This window comes from Triticum aestivum, chromosome 5A, assembly GCF_018294505.1.
Source record: "Triticum aestivum cultivar Chinese Spring chromosome 5A, IWGSC CS RefSeq v2.1, whole genome shotgun sequence".
NCBI lineage: Eukaryota > Viridiplantae > Streptophyta > Magnoliopsida > Poales > Poaceae > Triticum > Triticum aestivum.
This window is the reverse complement of record NC_057806.1, coordinates 307,464,226-307,480,761: the sequence shown is the minus strand read 5'-3', so window position 1 is coordinate 307,480,761 and position 16,536 is coordinate 307,464,226.

The following is a 16,536-nucleotide window of genomic DNA, read 5'->3' as shown; positions in this document are numbered from 1 at the left end:
TAAGCTTCCGTGTCATTCCTCTTGTGGACCGCAGACTCTAGCTTTTCATTCAGGACAATTTTATCCTTCTTCAGACGACTCACTTCTCGGTCGAAGGGGAGCTTTCTTCAGATTCTGTTGGGATAGCTCCAAGTCGAGGTTGAGTTGCCACTGCTTCTCCTCAAGTTCAGCAAACTTGGAAATGAGAGTACAAGATTTCTACAGGAGGCAAAAGACATGTCAATCGACAAGATCAAAGGTTATTGACTTTAGAGTGAATAAAACTTAAAGAGTTCACTTAGACCCCAGCCAACTGCACGCAGTTGACTGCGGTCTCAGGGACTACACCCAGCGGGTGCACTTGGCGTGCTCCCGCTGAGTCAGACCCAACTCGACCGGTCCGCCCGGGTCAAGTAAAAAACTAATCAGACCTAGTCGACTGCCAGCAGTCGACCGTGGTCTCGGGGACTACACCCAGTGGGTGCACTTGACGTGCCCCCACTGGTTCGGATCTCATTCGACCGGTCCGCCTGGGTCGAGTGGAAGAAAAGAAAGGAAAAATAACTCAGACCCCAGTCGACTGCCAGCAGTCGACTGCGGTCTTGGGGACTACACCCAGTGGGTGCACTTAGCGTGCCCCCACCGGTTCAGATCCTACTCGCCCAGACCGAGTGGAAGAGCAAAAATACCAAAGACAACAAAACACCCAGTGGGTGTACAGATTCGAAGCAAACAACAGGAGATTGTATGGAAGAAAATATTTCGGGTAGCATATCCTGATAGAACAAGGTTAGTCGAAAGTTTACTTACCTGGACATTGGCCCGGAGAGCAGCGCTGGCGTCGTAAGCAGCCTAGCTATTCTCGCGCACCGTCTTCATCCGCTCCATCATCACGTTAGCCTAACAGATGGCTTCCGCAGTCGCATCCAACTGGTTTTCTGGAACAGGGTAGCTGGCGAAGAAGAGGGAAGACGACCCAGGTACAGCAGCTTGGAGCTCCGGGGCGTGGGATTGGACGACTGAAGGAGACACCGGTACAGTCGACAGTGCAGGGCGCTCACTCGACAAGGGTACAACGAAGGTTATAGAGGCCCCGCCCGCATCTTCAGATTGACGGACGGTTGGTGTTGTCATTGGTCCCCACTGAGACGCCTTACCAGCCGCTACCTTTTTGTTCTTTCTGGGCCTAGGAGCCACATCTACATCGTCGTCTGGGAGATCGATGACGTTGGGTGGAGCTGCAGAGAAGTTCAGTCAACCCCAAGTGAACCGCTAGAATTCAATCGACCGAGTAATCAAGAACAAGATCATAAGAGTTTTTACCTGGGTTGGAGGTAACCGCGTCTTCCATCTCCTCGTCTCGGTACTGGTAGGAAGAGGTTCCTGATGTAGTAGCACTGCAAATGTCCGCACTCAGTCGGTTACGTTCTATTGCTCGAGTCGATGAAAAGAACAAGTCATAGATTACCTGGAGATGGTGGGGATGGTCACTTTGATTCTGGGCAAAGCCTTCGGTGGTTTGGAGGAGGTGGCCTTCGATGCTTTTGGCGCAGGAGGCGGCACAACCTTGAGCTGCTTTGGAGCCTTCTCAATCAGCGCTGGGGAATACGTCCGGGGGCACTTCGAAGATTGCCCAGTCAGCGCGGTCGCCAGGACCGGGGTGCTCGCCGGGTCATGAGCGTGCTTGGATCTCCTCTCTCTGCAAGGAGGCGAGTCGACCTCTTCGTCATCACTCGAGTCGTCGCTCTGCTCGTCCTCCTCTGCATCCAAGTGCCACTCACCACTCTCGCCCCCACTCGCTCCTTCCTCGACGTCTTGCTCCTGTACTCCATTGGGCATCGAGTACATATAAATGAGAGCCTGAAAGGACAATGAGCAAAAGAAATACGGTCGGACATCAACAAGGTGTCACACAGTGAATCGAGAAGATACTTGGCAAAGCAGAATCATACCTGTTCTGGCTGGCTTGAGTGGTCGAATGGAATCACCCTCCTAGACCCCCGGGGATTGTCTTTGTTGCCGGTGATTCCCCTCAGCCACTTCTCCACCGTGTCTTCGTTGACGTCCTCCGGGTGGATCCGAGTGGAGTCCTCGAGTCCCAAGTACATCCACATCGGATGGTCACGGGCCTGAAGCGGTTGGATGCGTCGACTGAGAAAGACCTCCAGCAGGTCCATCCTAGTCACCCCGTCACGGACAAGTTGGACGACCCACTCGACCAATGCCTTGACCTGCGCCTTCTCTTCTGGGATCACCCTCAAGAAGGAGGGCTTCTCCACTCGAGCCATGGAAAAGGGGGGAAGTCTAGTCGACTGACCCGGGGTCGGCTGGTCCTTACAGTAAAACCAAGTCGACTGCCAGCCCTGGACCGAGTCGGGAAGGATCATCACTGGGAAGGTACTCTTGTTCCTCATATGGATCCCAAGGCCCCCGCACATCTGGATCACATGCGTCCTCTCATCACTCGGGTTGGCCTTCTTGACCGACTGGGAGCGGCAGGTGAATATGTGTTTGAAGAGACCCCAGTGCGGTCGACAACCCAAGAAATTTTCGCACATTGACACAAAGGCAGCCAGATAAACTATGGTGTTTGGAGTGAAGTGGTGGAGTTGAGCCCTGAAGAATTTCAAAAAGCCATGGAAGAAAGGATGAGGAGGCAAAGAAAACCCGCGGTCGACGTGAGTAGCGAGGAGAACGCACTCACCCTCCCGCGGCTGCGGCTCGGTCTCATTCCCTGGGAGCCGCGCCGATTTGCGGGGGATCAGTCCCCCCTCCACCAGGTCGTCGAGGTTGTCCTGGCTGATCATCGAGCGGATCTAGTTGCCCTAGATCCAGCCCGGCGGCAGGCCGGATCTTGACCAGGATCCGCCCCGGCTGGTCCTCTTACCCTTCGCCTTCACGGTCGCCTTCTTCACGCGCTCCAGCGCCACCGTCTTCTCTTTTCCCATGACGGCGGATCGAGTCCAAGCAAGGTTGCGACGCCGAGAGCGGAAGCGGGCGCGACGGAGAAGTCTGAGGAAGAAGAAAGAGAATGAGGGCGCACTTTTCAAAGGCCTGGTCCGGTGTCTTTATAAGGTCATTCCCGAGTGACTGACTTGTAGGCCCAGGCGATCTAAACAAATCCTGCAATAGTCGTGCGCGCGATATGTGGCGAAAAAGGTGGCACGGGGATTGAGGCGACCTGCCTAATCCATCCCGATTACCACGGCCTCGCCCGTCCGGCGCGCTTCCCAAAATTCGAATCTCGCGAAATCCGCGGGGAGCAGAGCAACTTGTCAGACGAAAACATCCTCCACGTCGTCATTCGGAGCTCTACCATGAAAGTTCAATCGATAAAAACTAAGAATAGACCAAGGCGACTGAAAAAGAAGTTGATGTTATCCCCTTAGTTCATTGATCCAGAGCGAGATATACTCGTAACGCGAAGAATGAGTCGGAAGTGTTCTCAACTCCTTCCTCACTCAAACCCTGATCCATTCGGGGGCTAATGATGAAGCTATGTACCTAGGGTAGGGTCATGGATCTGATCAAGATACCCTCCCCAAGGACATCTCTTAAAGAACCAGAAGCAGTCGAAGAAAAATCATCGTCCACTCGACCATAAAGCCATGTTTCACTCGACAGTCTTGAAGACACTCGACCATACGAACAACCACTCGACTACCAGAAGACTAAGAGCCACTCACCCTGCAACGATCGGGATTTAAGTCATAGCTTTAATGGTCATTTATGTACTTTTATTACAGGCGTTACCAGTAACGTCTCTACCTTTATGTACCTTAAACCCTTTGTAACTGAGGGCGGGAGGGGTCTGGCGAACTCTATATAAGCCACCCCCTCCTCAGGGACAAGGGTTCGCACCCCCTGTAACTCACACACATATAATCCAGTCGACCGCCTCCGGGCTCCGAGACGTAGGGCTGTTACTTCCTCCGAGAAGGGCCTGAACTCGTAAAACTCGCGCGTACAACTCCTCCACAGCTAGGATCTTGCCTCTACATTCCTACCCCCATTCTACTGTCAGACCTAGAACCACGACATGCGCCGCCCCCTCTCCTTGTCCTATTCAGACTAGGGGGAGGGGCACGTGGCCCGGCCCTCGCCGCCTCTCCTCTTCTCCGTAAAGGCCCACTAAGGCCCATTTACCTCCCAGGGGGGTCCGGTAACCTCCCGGTACTCCGGTAAAATCTCGATTTCACCCAGAACACTTCCGATATCCAAACATAGGCTTCCAATATATCAATCTTCATGTCTCGACCATTTAGAGACTCCTCGTCATGTCCGTGATCACATCTGGGACTCTGAACAACCTTCGGTCCATCAAAACATATAAACTCATAATATAACTGTCATCGAAACGTTAAGCGTGCGGACCCTACGGGTTCGAGAACTATGTAGACATGGCCGAGACACGTCTCCGGTCAATAACCAATAGCGGAACCTGGATGTTCATATTGGCTCCCACATATTCTACGAAGATCTTTATCGGTCAAACCGCATAACAACATACGTTGTTCCCTTTGTCATTGGTATGTTACTTGCCCGAGATTCGATCGTCGGTATCTCAATACCTAGTTAAATCTCGTTACCGGCAAGTCTCTTTACTCGTTCTATAATACATCATCCCACAACCAACTCTTTAGTTGCAATGCTTGCAAGGCTTAAGTGATGTGCATTACCGAGAGGGCCCAGAGATACCTCTCCCACAATTGGAGTGACAACTCCTAATCTCGAAATACGCCAACCCAACAAGTACCTTCGGAGACACCTATAGAGCACCTTTATAATCACCTAGTTACGTTGTGACGTTTGGTAGCACACAAAGTGTTCCTCCGGTAAACGGGAGTTGCATAATCTCATAGTCATAGGAACATGTATAAGTCATGAAGAAAGCAATAGCAGAATACTAAATTATCGTGTGCTAAGCTAACGGAATGGGTCAAGTCAATCACATCATTCTCCTAATGATGTGATCTCATTAATAAAATGACAACTCTTTGTCTATGGTTAGAAAACTTAACCATCTCTAATCAATGAGCTAGTCAAGTAGAGGCATACTAGTGACATACTGTTTGTCTATGTATTCACACATTTATTATGTTTTCGGTTAATACAATTCTAGCATGAATAATAAACATTTATCATGATATAAGGAAATAAATAATAACTTTATTATTGCCTCTAGGGCATATTTCCTTCAGTAATAGTAGTAGATGCAGAATCGTTTCGGTCTACTTGTCACGGACGTGATGCCTATATACATGATCATACCTAGATATTCTCATAGTTATTCGCTTTTCTATCAATTTCTCAACAATAATTTGTTCACCCACCGTAATACTTATGCTATCTTGAGAGAAGCCACTAGTGAAACCTATGGCCCCCGGGTCTATTTTCCATCATACAAGTTTCCAATATATTTTATTTTGCAATCTTTACTTTCAATCTATATCATAAAATATCAAAAATATTTATCTTATTATTATCATCTTTATCAGATCTCACTTTTGCAAGTGGTCGTGAAGGGATTGACAACCCCTTTATCGCGTTGGTTGCGAGGTTCTTATTTGTGTGTGTAGGTACGAGGTTACTCACGCGTGGTCTCCTACTGGATTGATACCTTGGTTCTAAAAAACTGAGGGAAATACTTACGCTGCTTTACTGGACCACCCTTTCCTCTTCAAGGGAAAACCAATGCAGTGTTCAAGAGGTAGCAGCGGGGTGCGGCCGATGGGCGACGAGGCGCGACCGACGGGCGACGCGGCATGGCGTGCGGGCGATGGGGCGTGGCCGACGGGGTTGGATGCGACAGGCGTGGCCGGCTAGGGGAAGGGGCGGCGGCGGCTGGACTAGAGGAAGGAGCTCTTTATTCCAGTTTTACAGTTTTTCTTACAATATCTGTTCGGCCGTAGCTAAAATGAACCCTTAAAATGCATTTTCTCCAACCCGTATCCAAGCTTCAAAATATCAGATATCGGGTTCGTATCGGTTTGTCTTCGACATATCGGATGTCAGATATCGGGTGATATATCAGACGATATATAGATATAATGGAGAAAACATGTCTATTTTTTTTCATTATTCTTGTTCAAAACATGTATTTTTTAGTAGAACAAAATGTATGATGTCAATGCTTCAACATAACACTTTCAGATTCCTAGTATATTAACTTGTTGATTAAGAAACTATTAAGGAAAGATTCACAAAATTCTTAGTCTATGATTAAAAACAATATGATATGTATGCATTTCTACGAAACATTGTGCATGACTTTGATAATATATATTGGAGTTGTAAGTGCATAATCTTGTTTCACTGTTATTTAATAAATAACTATTGTTATCTACGTAGCGTGCTATATCGGTGGACATATCGGGCTAGATATCGGCCATATCGGTTGATATTTTGGTCCATATCGGGTGATATGTTTATAAATGATATTTACAAAATGATATGTTATGTCTATATCGGTAGAGCCCCAAAAGTGATATATCGGTCTTTATATCGATCATATCGGCCTTGATTTAAAAGCTTGCCCATATCCCAGTTTTGTAGTTTGCGATTTTAAGGGGTCTGCTAAAGATGCTCTTAGCACTCTGCCTTTCGATGTCTTTATAAGAGCATCTCCAACGGTCGCGCCAAAAGACACGCGCACGCAGTAAATTGTCTTTTTAGCGTGCGCAGACGTTTTCGCGCGCTCCAGCGGTGGCGGGAAACTAGGGCGCGTGGGAAACGATTGCGAGCGGGGGGAGGCGGCCGCTAGTGCGCTACGTTTGGCGCGCTGCGTCCGGGGTGCCTATAAATTGCAGCGCCCTCTGCCGCTTTCTCCATCTCTCCATCGCCCTCTGCCACTCTCTCCATCTCTCCATCACCCACTGCCGCGCTCTGTCGCCGACACGCCACCACCACGCCACCATGCCGCCTCGCCGTCGGGGAGGTACGGACTACTGCGGCGTCCGCGTGCGTCCGTCCGGCACCTACTCCGCCGAGATTCGATCGGGCGGCGGCATGCGGCTCCGTCTCGGAACCTTCGACACCTCCCAGGAGGGCGCCCGCGCGTACGACGCTGTGGCATGGCACCTCCTGTGGTCCCGTCAGGACATGAACTTCACCGACGTGGCAACGCGGGAGCACGCACAGGAGTTGGCCCCTTTCCCGCGGCTTCTCACCGACGAGGATCGTCGCAAGCACCGAAGGCGGGAGCATCGTCTCAGGCGGGCCGAGATGGACGAGCAAGCCATGGCGATGTGGAGTCATCGCTTCCCGAAAGACACCAACGAGGAATAGTTCTTCGCCCAGAGGAGGGCGAAGAGGGCGAAGAGGAGGAAGAGCGAGCCGACTATCGCGAGGACAAGCGAACACGGAAGGTGGCCGCTAAATACAACCAAGCACTAGGAGATGCGTCCTCCTAGAACTCCGGCGGCGAGCGGTTCCTTGACGCCTACGCTCTGACGTCAGAGGAGGACATCACTGAGACAGAGTCCGAGTCGGACGAGTAGTAGTAGGAGTATTATCTACGAAACCAAATATGTATCGAATCATAGTAGAAAAAATTGAAATATAGCGCGCCTGCTGGAGCGGCGTGGGCGCGCTTTAATTTGCGGCGGCAGCTGGAGCCAGCGCACCGCCGCGCGCAAAAAAAGGCTAACCCGGCATTGTATCATGACTTTTAGCGCGCGGCGCGTTGCGCGGCTGTTGGAGATGCTCTAAGAAAGAAAGAAAAAGAGTGAGAGGATGCTTGGATACGTTCTAGTCCCATGACTAAAAGTAGTGGGACTAAAACTTGCTAGCCTCTTCCATGCTTGGATCCAAATACTAAAGAGACTAAAATCAAGTTAATGAGCATTTATTATCCTTCAAACCATCCAATCCAAAACTCGCATGTGTTAAAGGAGAGGAGTTAAATGAGAAGAGAGAGGACTAATCCACATTTTAGTAGGGGTACCCTTGACTAAAAAAAATTTAGTCTCAAGACTAGTTTTACCCTCTCTTTAGTCAGGGGTGCTTGGAACTTTAGCCTCTTAAAGAGACTAAGTTTAGTCAGACTAAAATAAGTCCCTTGAATTCAAGCACCCTTTGAGGCTGACTCAGAAGACCAGCCCCTTGCCATCCTCGTGCGGCAAATTTGACAAATTTGACCTCTGAACAAAATCAAATCATAGAATGAACTGAAGGAAATATGCCCTAGAGGCAATAATAAAGTTATTATTTATTTCCTTATATCATGATAAAAGTTTATTATTCATGCTAGAATTGTATTAACCGGAAACATAATACATGTGTGAATACATAGACAAACAGAGTGTCACTAGTATGCCTCTACTTGACTAGCTCGTTAATCAAAGATGGTTATGTTTCCTAACCATGGACAAAGAGTTGTCATTTGATTAACGGGATCACATCATTAGTTGAATGATCTGATTGACATGACCCATTCCATTAGCTTAGCACCCGATCGTTTAGTATGTTGCTATTGCTTTCTTCATGACTTATACATGTTCCTATGACTATGAGATTATGCAACTCCCGTTTGCCGGAGGAACACTTTGTGTGCTACCAAACGTCACAACGTAACTGGGTGATTATAAAGGAGCTCTACAGGTGTCTCCAAAGGTACATGTTGGGTTGGCGTATTTCGAGATTAGGATTTGTCACTCCGATTGTCGGAGAGGTATCTCTGGGCCCTCTCGGTAATGCACATCACTGAAGCCTTGCAAGCATTGCAACTAATGAGTTAGTTGCGGGATGATGTATTACGGAACGAGTAAAGAGACTTGCCGGTAACGAGATTGAACTAGGTATTGGATACCGACGATCGAATCTCGGGCAAGTAACATACCGATGACAAAGGGAACAACGTATGTTGTTATGCGGTCAGACCGATAAAAGATCTTCGTAGAATATGTAGGAGCCAATATGAGCATCCAGGTTCCGCTATTGGTTATTGACCGGAGACGTGTCTCGGTCATGTCTACATTGTTCTCGAACCCGTAGGGTCCGCACGCTTAAGGTTACGATGACAGTTATATTATGAGTTTATGCATTTTGATGTACCGAAGTTTGTTCGGAGTCCCGGATGTGATCACGGACATGACGAGGAGTCTCGAAATGGTCGAGACATAAAGATTGATATATTGGAAGCCTATGTTTGGATATCGGAAGTGTTCCGGGTGAAATCGGGATTTTACGGGAGTACCGGGAGGTTACCGGAAACCCCCGGGAGGTATATGGGCTTAGTGGGCCTTAGTGGAAAAGAGGAGAGGTGGCCAGAGATGGGCCGCGCGCCCCTCCCCCCCCCTTGGTCCGAATAGGACAAGGAGAGGGGGCCGGCCCCCCCTTCCTCCTCTCTCTCTCCTCTTTTCCCCCCTCCGCGAATCCTATTCCAACTAGGAAAGGGGAGGGAGTCCTACTCCCGGAGGGAGTAGGACTCCTCCTGGCGCACCTCCTCTTGGCCGGCCGGCCCCCCCTTTGAGCCTTTATATACGGAGGCAAGGGGCACCCCTAGAGACACAAGTTGATCCACGTGATCATATTCTTAGCCATGTGCGGTGCCCCCTTCCACCGTAGTCCTCGATAATATTGTAGCGGTGCTTAGGCGAAGCCCTGCGACAGTAGAACATCAAGATCGTCACCATGCCGTCGTGCTGACGGAAAGCTTCCCCGACACTTTGCTGGATCGAAGTCCGGGGATCGTCATCGAGCTGAACGTGTGCTAGAACTCGAAGGTGTCGTAGTTTCGGTGCTTGATCGGTCGGGCCGTGAAGACGTACGACTACATCAACCAAGTTAACGCTTCCATTATCGATCTACAAGGGTACGTAGATCACACTCTCCCCCTCTCATTGCTATGCATCACCATGATCTTGCGTGTGCGTAGGAAAATTTTGAAATTACTACGAAACCCAACAGTGGTATCAGAGCCTAGGTTTTATGTGTTGATGTTATATGCACGAGTAGAACACAAGTGAGTTGTGGACGATATAAGTCATACTGCTTACCAGCATGTCATACTTTGGTTCGGCGGTATTGTTGGACGAAGCGGCCCGGACCGACATTACGTGTACGCTTACGCGAGACCGGTTCTCCCGACGTGCTTTGCACAAAGGTGGCTAGCAGGTGACAGTTTCTCCAACTTTAGTTGAACCGAGTGTGGCTATGCCCGGTCCTTGCGAAGGTTAAAACAGCACCAGCTTGACAAACTATCGTTGTGGTTTTGATGCGTAGGTAAGATCGGTTCTTGCTTAAGCCCGTAGCAGCCACGTAAAACTTGCAACAACAAAGTAGAGGACGTCTAACTTGTTTTTGCAGGGCATGTTGTGATGTGATATGGTCAAGACATGATGCTAAATTTTATTGTATGAGATGATCATGTTTTGTAACCGAGTTATCGGCAACTGGCAGGAGCCATACGGTTGTCGCTTTATTGTATGCAATGCTCGCGCTGTAATGCTTTACTTTATCACTAAGCGGTAGCGATAGTCGTGGAAGCATGAGATTGGCGAGACGACAACGATGCTACGATGGAGATCAAGGTGTCGCGCCGGTGACGATGGTGATCACGACGGTGCTTCGAGATGGAGATCACAAGCACAAGATGATGATGGCCATATCATATCACTTATATTGATTGCATGTGATGTTTATCTTTTATGCATCTTATCTTGCTTTGATTGACGGTAGCATTATAAGATGATCTCTCACTAATTATCAAGAAGTGTTCTCCCTGAGTATGCACCGTTGCGAAAGTTCTTCGTGCTGAGACACCACGTGATGATCGGGTGTGATAGGCTCTACGTTCAAATACAACGGGTGCAAAACAGTTGCACACGCGGAATACTCAGGTTATACTTGACGAGCCAAGCATATACAGATATGGCCTCGGAACACGGAGACCGAAAGGTCGAGCGTGAATCATATAGTAGATATGATCAACATAGTGATGTTCACCAATGAAACTACTCCATCTCACGTGATGATCGGACATGGTTTAGTTGACTTGGATCACGTAATCACTTAGAGGATTAGAGGGATGTCTATCTAAGTGGGAGTTCTTTAAGTAATATGATTAATTGAACCTAAATTTATCATGAACTTAGTACCTGATAGTATCTTGCTTATGTATGTTTGATTGTAGATAGATGGCCCGTGCTGTTGTTCCGTTGAATTTTAATGCGTTCCTTGAGAAAGCAAAGTTGAAAGATGATGGTAGCAATTACACGGACTGGGTCCGTAACTTGAGGATTATCCTCATTGCTGCACAGAAGAATTACGTCCTGGAAGCACCGCTGGGTGCCAGGCCTGCTGCTGGAGCAACACCAGATGTTATGAACGTCTGGCAGAGCAAAGCTGATGACTACTCGATAGTTCAATGTGCCATGCTTTACGGCTTAGAACCGGGACTTCAACGACGTTTTGAACGTCATGGGGCATATGAGATGTTCCAGGAGTTGAAGTTAATATTTCAAGCAAATGCCCGGATTGAGAGATATGAAGTCTCCAATAAGTTCTATAGCTGCAAGATGGAGGAGAACAGTTCTGTCAGTGAGCATATACTCAAGATGTCTGGGTATTGTAATCACTTGATTCAACTGGGAGTTAATCTTCCGGATGATAGCGTCATTGACAGAATTCTCCAATCACTTCCACCAAGCTACAAGAGCTTCGTGATGAACTATAATATGCAAGGGATGAATAAGACTATTCCCGAGCTCTTCGCAATGCTGAAAGCTGCGGAGGTAGAAATCAAGAAGGAGCATCAAGTGTTGATGGTCAACAAGACCACTAGTTTCAAGAAAAAGGGCAAAGGGAAGAAGAAGGGGAACTTCAAGAAGAACAGCAAGCAAGTTGCTGCTCAAGAGAAGAAACCCAAGTCTAGACCTAAGCCTGAAACTGAGTGCTTCTACTGCAAGCAGACTGGTCACTGGAAGCGAAACTGCCCCAAGTATTTGGCGGATAAGAAGGATGGCAAGGTGAACAAAGGTATATGTGATATACATGTTATTGATGTGTACCTTACTAATGCTCGCAGTAGCACCTGGGTATTTGATACTGGTTCTGTTGCTAATATTTGCAACTCGAAACAGGGACTACGGGTTAAGCGAAGATTGGCTGAGGACGAGGTGACGATGCGCGTGGGAAACGGCTCCAAAGTCGATGTGATCGCGGTCGGCACGCTACCTCTACATCTACCTTCGGGATTAATATTAGACCTAAATAATTGTTATTTGGTGCCAGCGTTAAGCATGGACATTATATCTGGATCTTGTTTGATGCGAGACGGTTATTCATTTAAATCAGAGAATAATGGTTGTTCTATTTATATGAGTAATATCTTTTATGGTCATGCACCCTTGAAGAATGGTCTATTCTTATTGAATCTCGATAGTAGTGACACACATATTCATAATGTTGAAGCCAAAAGATGCGGAGTTGATAATGATAGTGCAACTTATTTGTGGCACTGGCGTTTAGGTCATATCGGTGTAAAGCGCATGAAGAAACTCCATACTGATGGACTTTTGGAACCACTTGATTATGAATCACTTGGTACTTGCGAACCGTGCCTCATGGGCAAGATGACTAAAACGCCGTTCTCCGGTACTATGGAGAGAGCAACAGATTTGTTGGAAATCATACATACAGATGTATGTGGTCCGATGAATATTGAGGCTCGTGGCGGATATCGTTATTTTCTCACCTTCACAGATGACTTAAGCAGATATGGGTATATCTACTTAATGAAACATAAGTCTGAAACGTTTGAAAAGTTCAAAGAATTTCAGAGTGAAGTTGAAAATCATCGTAACAAGAAAATAAAGTTTCTACGATCTGATCGTGGAGGAGAATATTTGAGTTACGAGTTTGGTGTACATTTGAAACAATGCGGAATAGTTTCGCAACTCACGCCACCCGGAACACCACAGCGTAATGGTGTGTCCGAACGTCGTAATCGTACTTTACTAGATATGGTGCGATCTATGATGTCTCTTACTGATTTACCGCTATCGTTTTGGGGTTATGCTTTGGAGACGGCCGCATTCACGTTAAATAGGGCACCATCAAAATCCGTTGAGACGACGCCTTATGAACTATGGTTTGGCAAGAAACCAAAGTTGTCGTTTCTGAAAGTTTGGGGCTGCGATGCTTATGTGAAAAAGCTTCAACCTGATAAGCTCGAACCCAAATCGGAGAAATGTGTCTTCATAGGATATCCAAAGGAGACTATTGGATACACCTTCTATCACAGATCCGAAGGCAAGACTTTTGTTGCTAAGTTCGGAAACTTTCTGGAGAAGGAGTTTCTCTCGAAAGAAGTGAGTGGGAGGAAAGTAGAACTTGACGAGGTAACTGTACCTGCTCCCTTATTGGAAAGTAGTGCATCACAGAAAACTGTTTCTGTGACACCTACACCAATTAGTGAGGAAGCTAATGATAATGATCATGAAACTTCAGAACAAGATACTACTGAACCTCGTAGATCAACCAGAGTGAGATCCGCGCCAGAGTGGTACGGTAATCCTGTTCTGGAAGTCATGCTACTAGATCATGATGAACCTACGAACTATGAAGAAGCGATGGTGAGCCCAGATTCCGCAAAATGGCTTGAAGCCATGAAATCTGAGATGGGATCCATGTATGAGAACAAAGTGTGGACTTTGGTTGACTTGCCCAATGATCGGCAAGCAATTGAGAATAAATGGATCTTCAAGAAGAAGACTGACGCCGACGGTAATATTACTGTCTACAAAGCTCGACTTGTCGCAAAAGGGTTTCGGCAAGTTCAAGGGATTGACTACGATGAGACCTTCTCACCCGTAGCGATGCTTAAGTCTGTCCGAATCATGTTAGCAATTGCCGCATTTTATGATTATGAAATTTGGCAGATGGATGTCAAAACTGCATTCCTGAATGGATTTCTGGAAGAAGAGTTGTATATGATGCAACCAGAGGGTTTTGTCGATCCAAAGGGAGCTAACAAAGTGTGCAAGCTCCAGCGATCCATTTATGGACTGGTGCAAGCCTCTCGGAGTTGGAATAAACGCTTTGATAGTGTGATCAAAGCATTTGGTTTTATACAGACTTTCGGAGAAGCCTGTATTTACAAGAAAGTGAGTGGGAGCTCTGTAGCATTTCTGATATTATATGTGGATGACATATTACTGATTGGAAATGATATAGAATTTCTGGATAGCATAAAGGGATACTTGAATAAGAGTTTTTCAATGAAAGACCTCGGTGAAGCTGCTTACATATTAGGCATTAAGATCTATAGAGATAGATCAAGACGCTTAATTGGACTTTCACAAAGCACATACCTTGACAAAGTTTTGAAGAAGTTCAAAATGGATCAAGCAAAGAAAGGGTTCTTGCCTGTGTTACAAGGTGTGAAGTTGAGTCAGACTCAATGCCCGACCACTGCAGAAGATAGAGAGAAAATGAAAGATGTTCCCTATGCTTCAGCCATAGGCTCTATCATGTATGCAATGCTGTGTACCAGACCTGATGTGTGCCTTGCTATAAGTCTAGCAGGGAGGTACCAAAGTAATCCAGGAGTGGATCACTGGACAGCGGTCAAGAACATCCTGAAGTACCTTAAAAGGACTAAGGATATGTTTCTCGTATATGGAGGTGACAAAGAGCTCATCGTAAACGGTTACGTGGATGCAAGCTTTGACACTGATCCGGACGATTCTAAATCGCAAACCGGATACGTGTTTACATTAAACGGTGGAGCTGTCAGTTGGTGCAGTTCTAAACAAAGCGTCGTGGCGGGATCTACATGTGAAGCGGAGTACATAGCTGCTTCGGAAGCAGCAAACGAAGGAGTCTGGATGAAGGAATTCATATCCGATCTAGGTGTCATACCTAGTGCATCGGGTCCAATGAAAATCTTTTGTGACAATACTGGTGCAATTGCCTTGGCGAAGGAATCCAGATTTCACAAAAGAACCAAGCACATCAAAAGACGCTTCAATTCCATCCGGGATCTAGTCCAGGTGGGAGACATAGAGATTTGCAAGATACATACGGATCTGAATGTAGCAGACCCGTTGACTAAGCCTCTTCCACGAGCAAAACATGATCAGCACCAAGGCTCCATGGGTGTTAGAATCATTACAGTATAATCTAGATTATTGACTCTAGTGCAAGTGGGAGACTGAAGGAAATATGCCCTAGAGGCAATAATAAAGTTATTATTTATTTCCTTATATCATGATAAAAGTTTATTATTCATGCTAGAATTGTATTAACCGGAAACATAATACATGTGTGAATACATAGACAAACAGAGTGTCACTAGTATGCCTCTACTTGACTAGCTCGTTAATCAAAGATGGTTATGTTTCCTAACCATGGACAAAGAGTTGTCATTTGATTAACGGGATCACATCATTAGTTGAATGATCTGATTGACATGACCCATTCCATTAGCTTAGCACCCGATCGTTTAGTATGTTGCTATTGCTTTCTTCATGACTTATACATGTTCCTATGACTATGAGATTATGCAACTCCCGTTTGCCGGAGGAACACTTTGTGTGCTACCAAACGTCACAACGTAACTGGGTGATTATAAAGGAGCTCTACAGGTGTCTCCAAAGGTACATGTTGGGTTGGCGTATTTCGAGATTAGGATTTGTCACTCCGATTGTCGGAGAGGTATCTCTGGGCCCTCTCGGTAATGCACATCACTGAAGCCTTGCAAGCATTGCAACTAATGAGTTAGTTGCGGGATGATGTATTACGGAACGAGTAAAGAGACTTGCCGGTAACGAGATTGAACTAGGTATGGGATACCGACGATCGAATCTCGGGCAAGTAACATACCGATGACAAAGGGAACAACGTATGTTGTTATGCGGTCTGACCGATAAAAGATCTTCGTAGAATATGTAGGAGCCAATATGAGCATCCAGGTTCCGCTATTGGTTATTGACCGGAGACGTGTCTCGGTCATGTCTACATTGTTCTCGAACCCGTAGGGTCCGCACGCTTAAGGTTACGATGACAGTTATATTATGAGTTTATGCATTTTGATGTACCGAAGTTTGTTCGGAGTCCCGGATGTGATCACGGACATGACGAGGAGTCTCGAAATGGTCGAGACATAAAGATTGATATATTGGAAGCCTATGTTTGGATATCGGAAGTGTTCCGGGTGAAATCGGGATTTTACCGGAGTACCGGGAGGTTACCGGAACCCCCCGGGAGGTATATGGGCCTTAGTGGGCCTTAGTGGAAGAGAGGAGAGGTGGCCAGAGATGGGCCACGCGCCCCTCCCCCCTTGGTCCGAATAGGACAAGGAGAGGGGGCCGGCCCCCCTTCCTCCTCTCTCTCCTCTTTTTCCCCCCTCCGCGAATCCTATTCCAACTAGGAAAGGGGGGGAGTCCTACTCCCGGAGGGAGTAGGACTCCTCCTGGCGCGCCTCCTCTTGGCCGGCCGCCCCCCCCCTTTGAGCCTTTATATACGGAGGCAAGGGGCACCCCTAGAGACACAAGTTGATCCACGTGATCATATTCTTAGCCGTGTGCGGTGCCCCCTTCCACCATAGTCCTC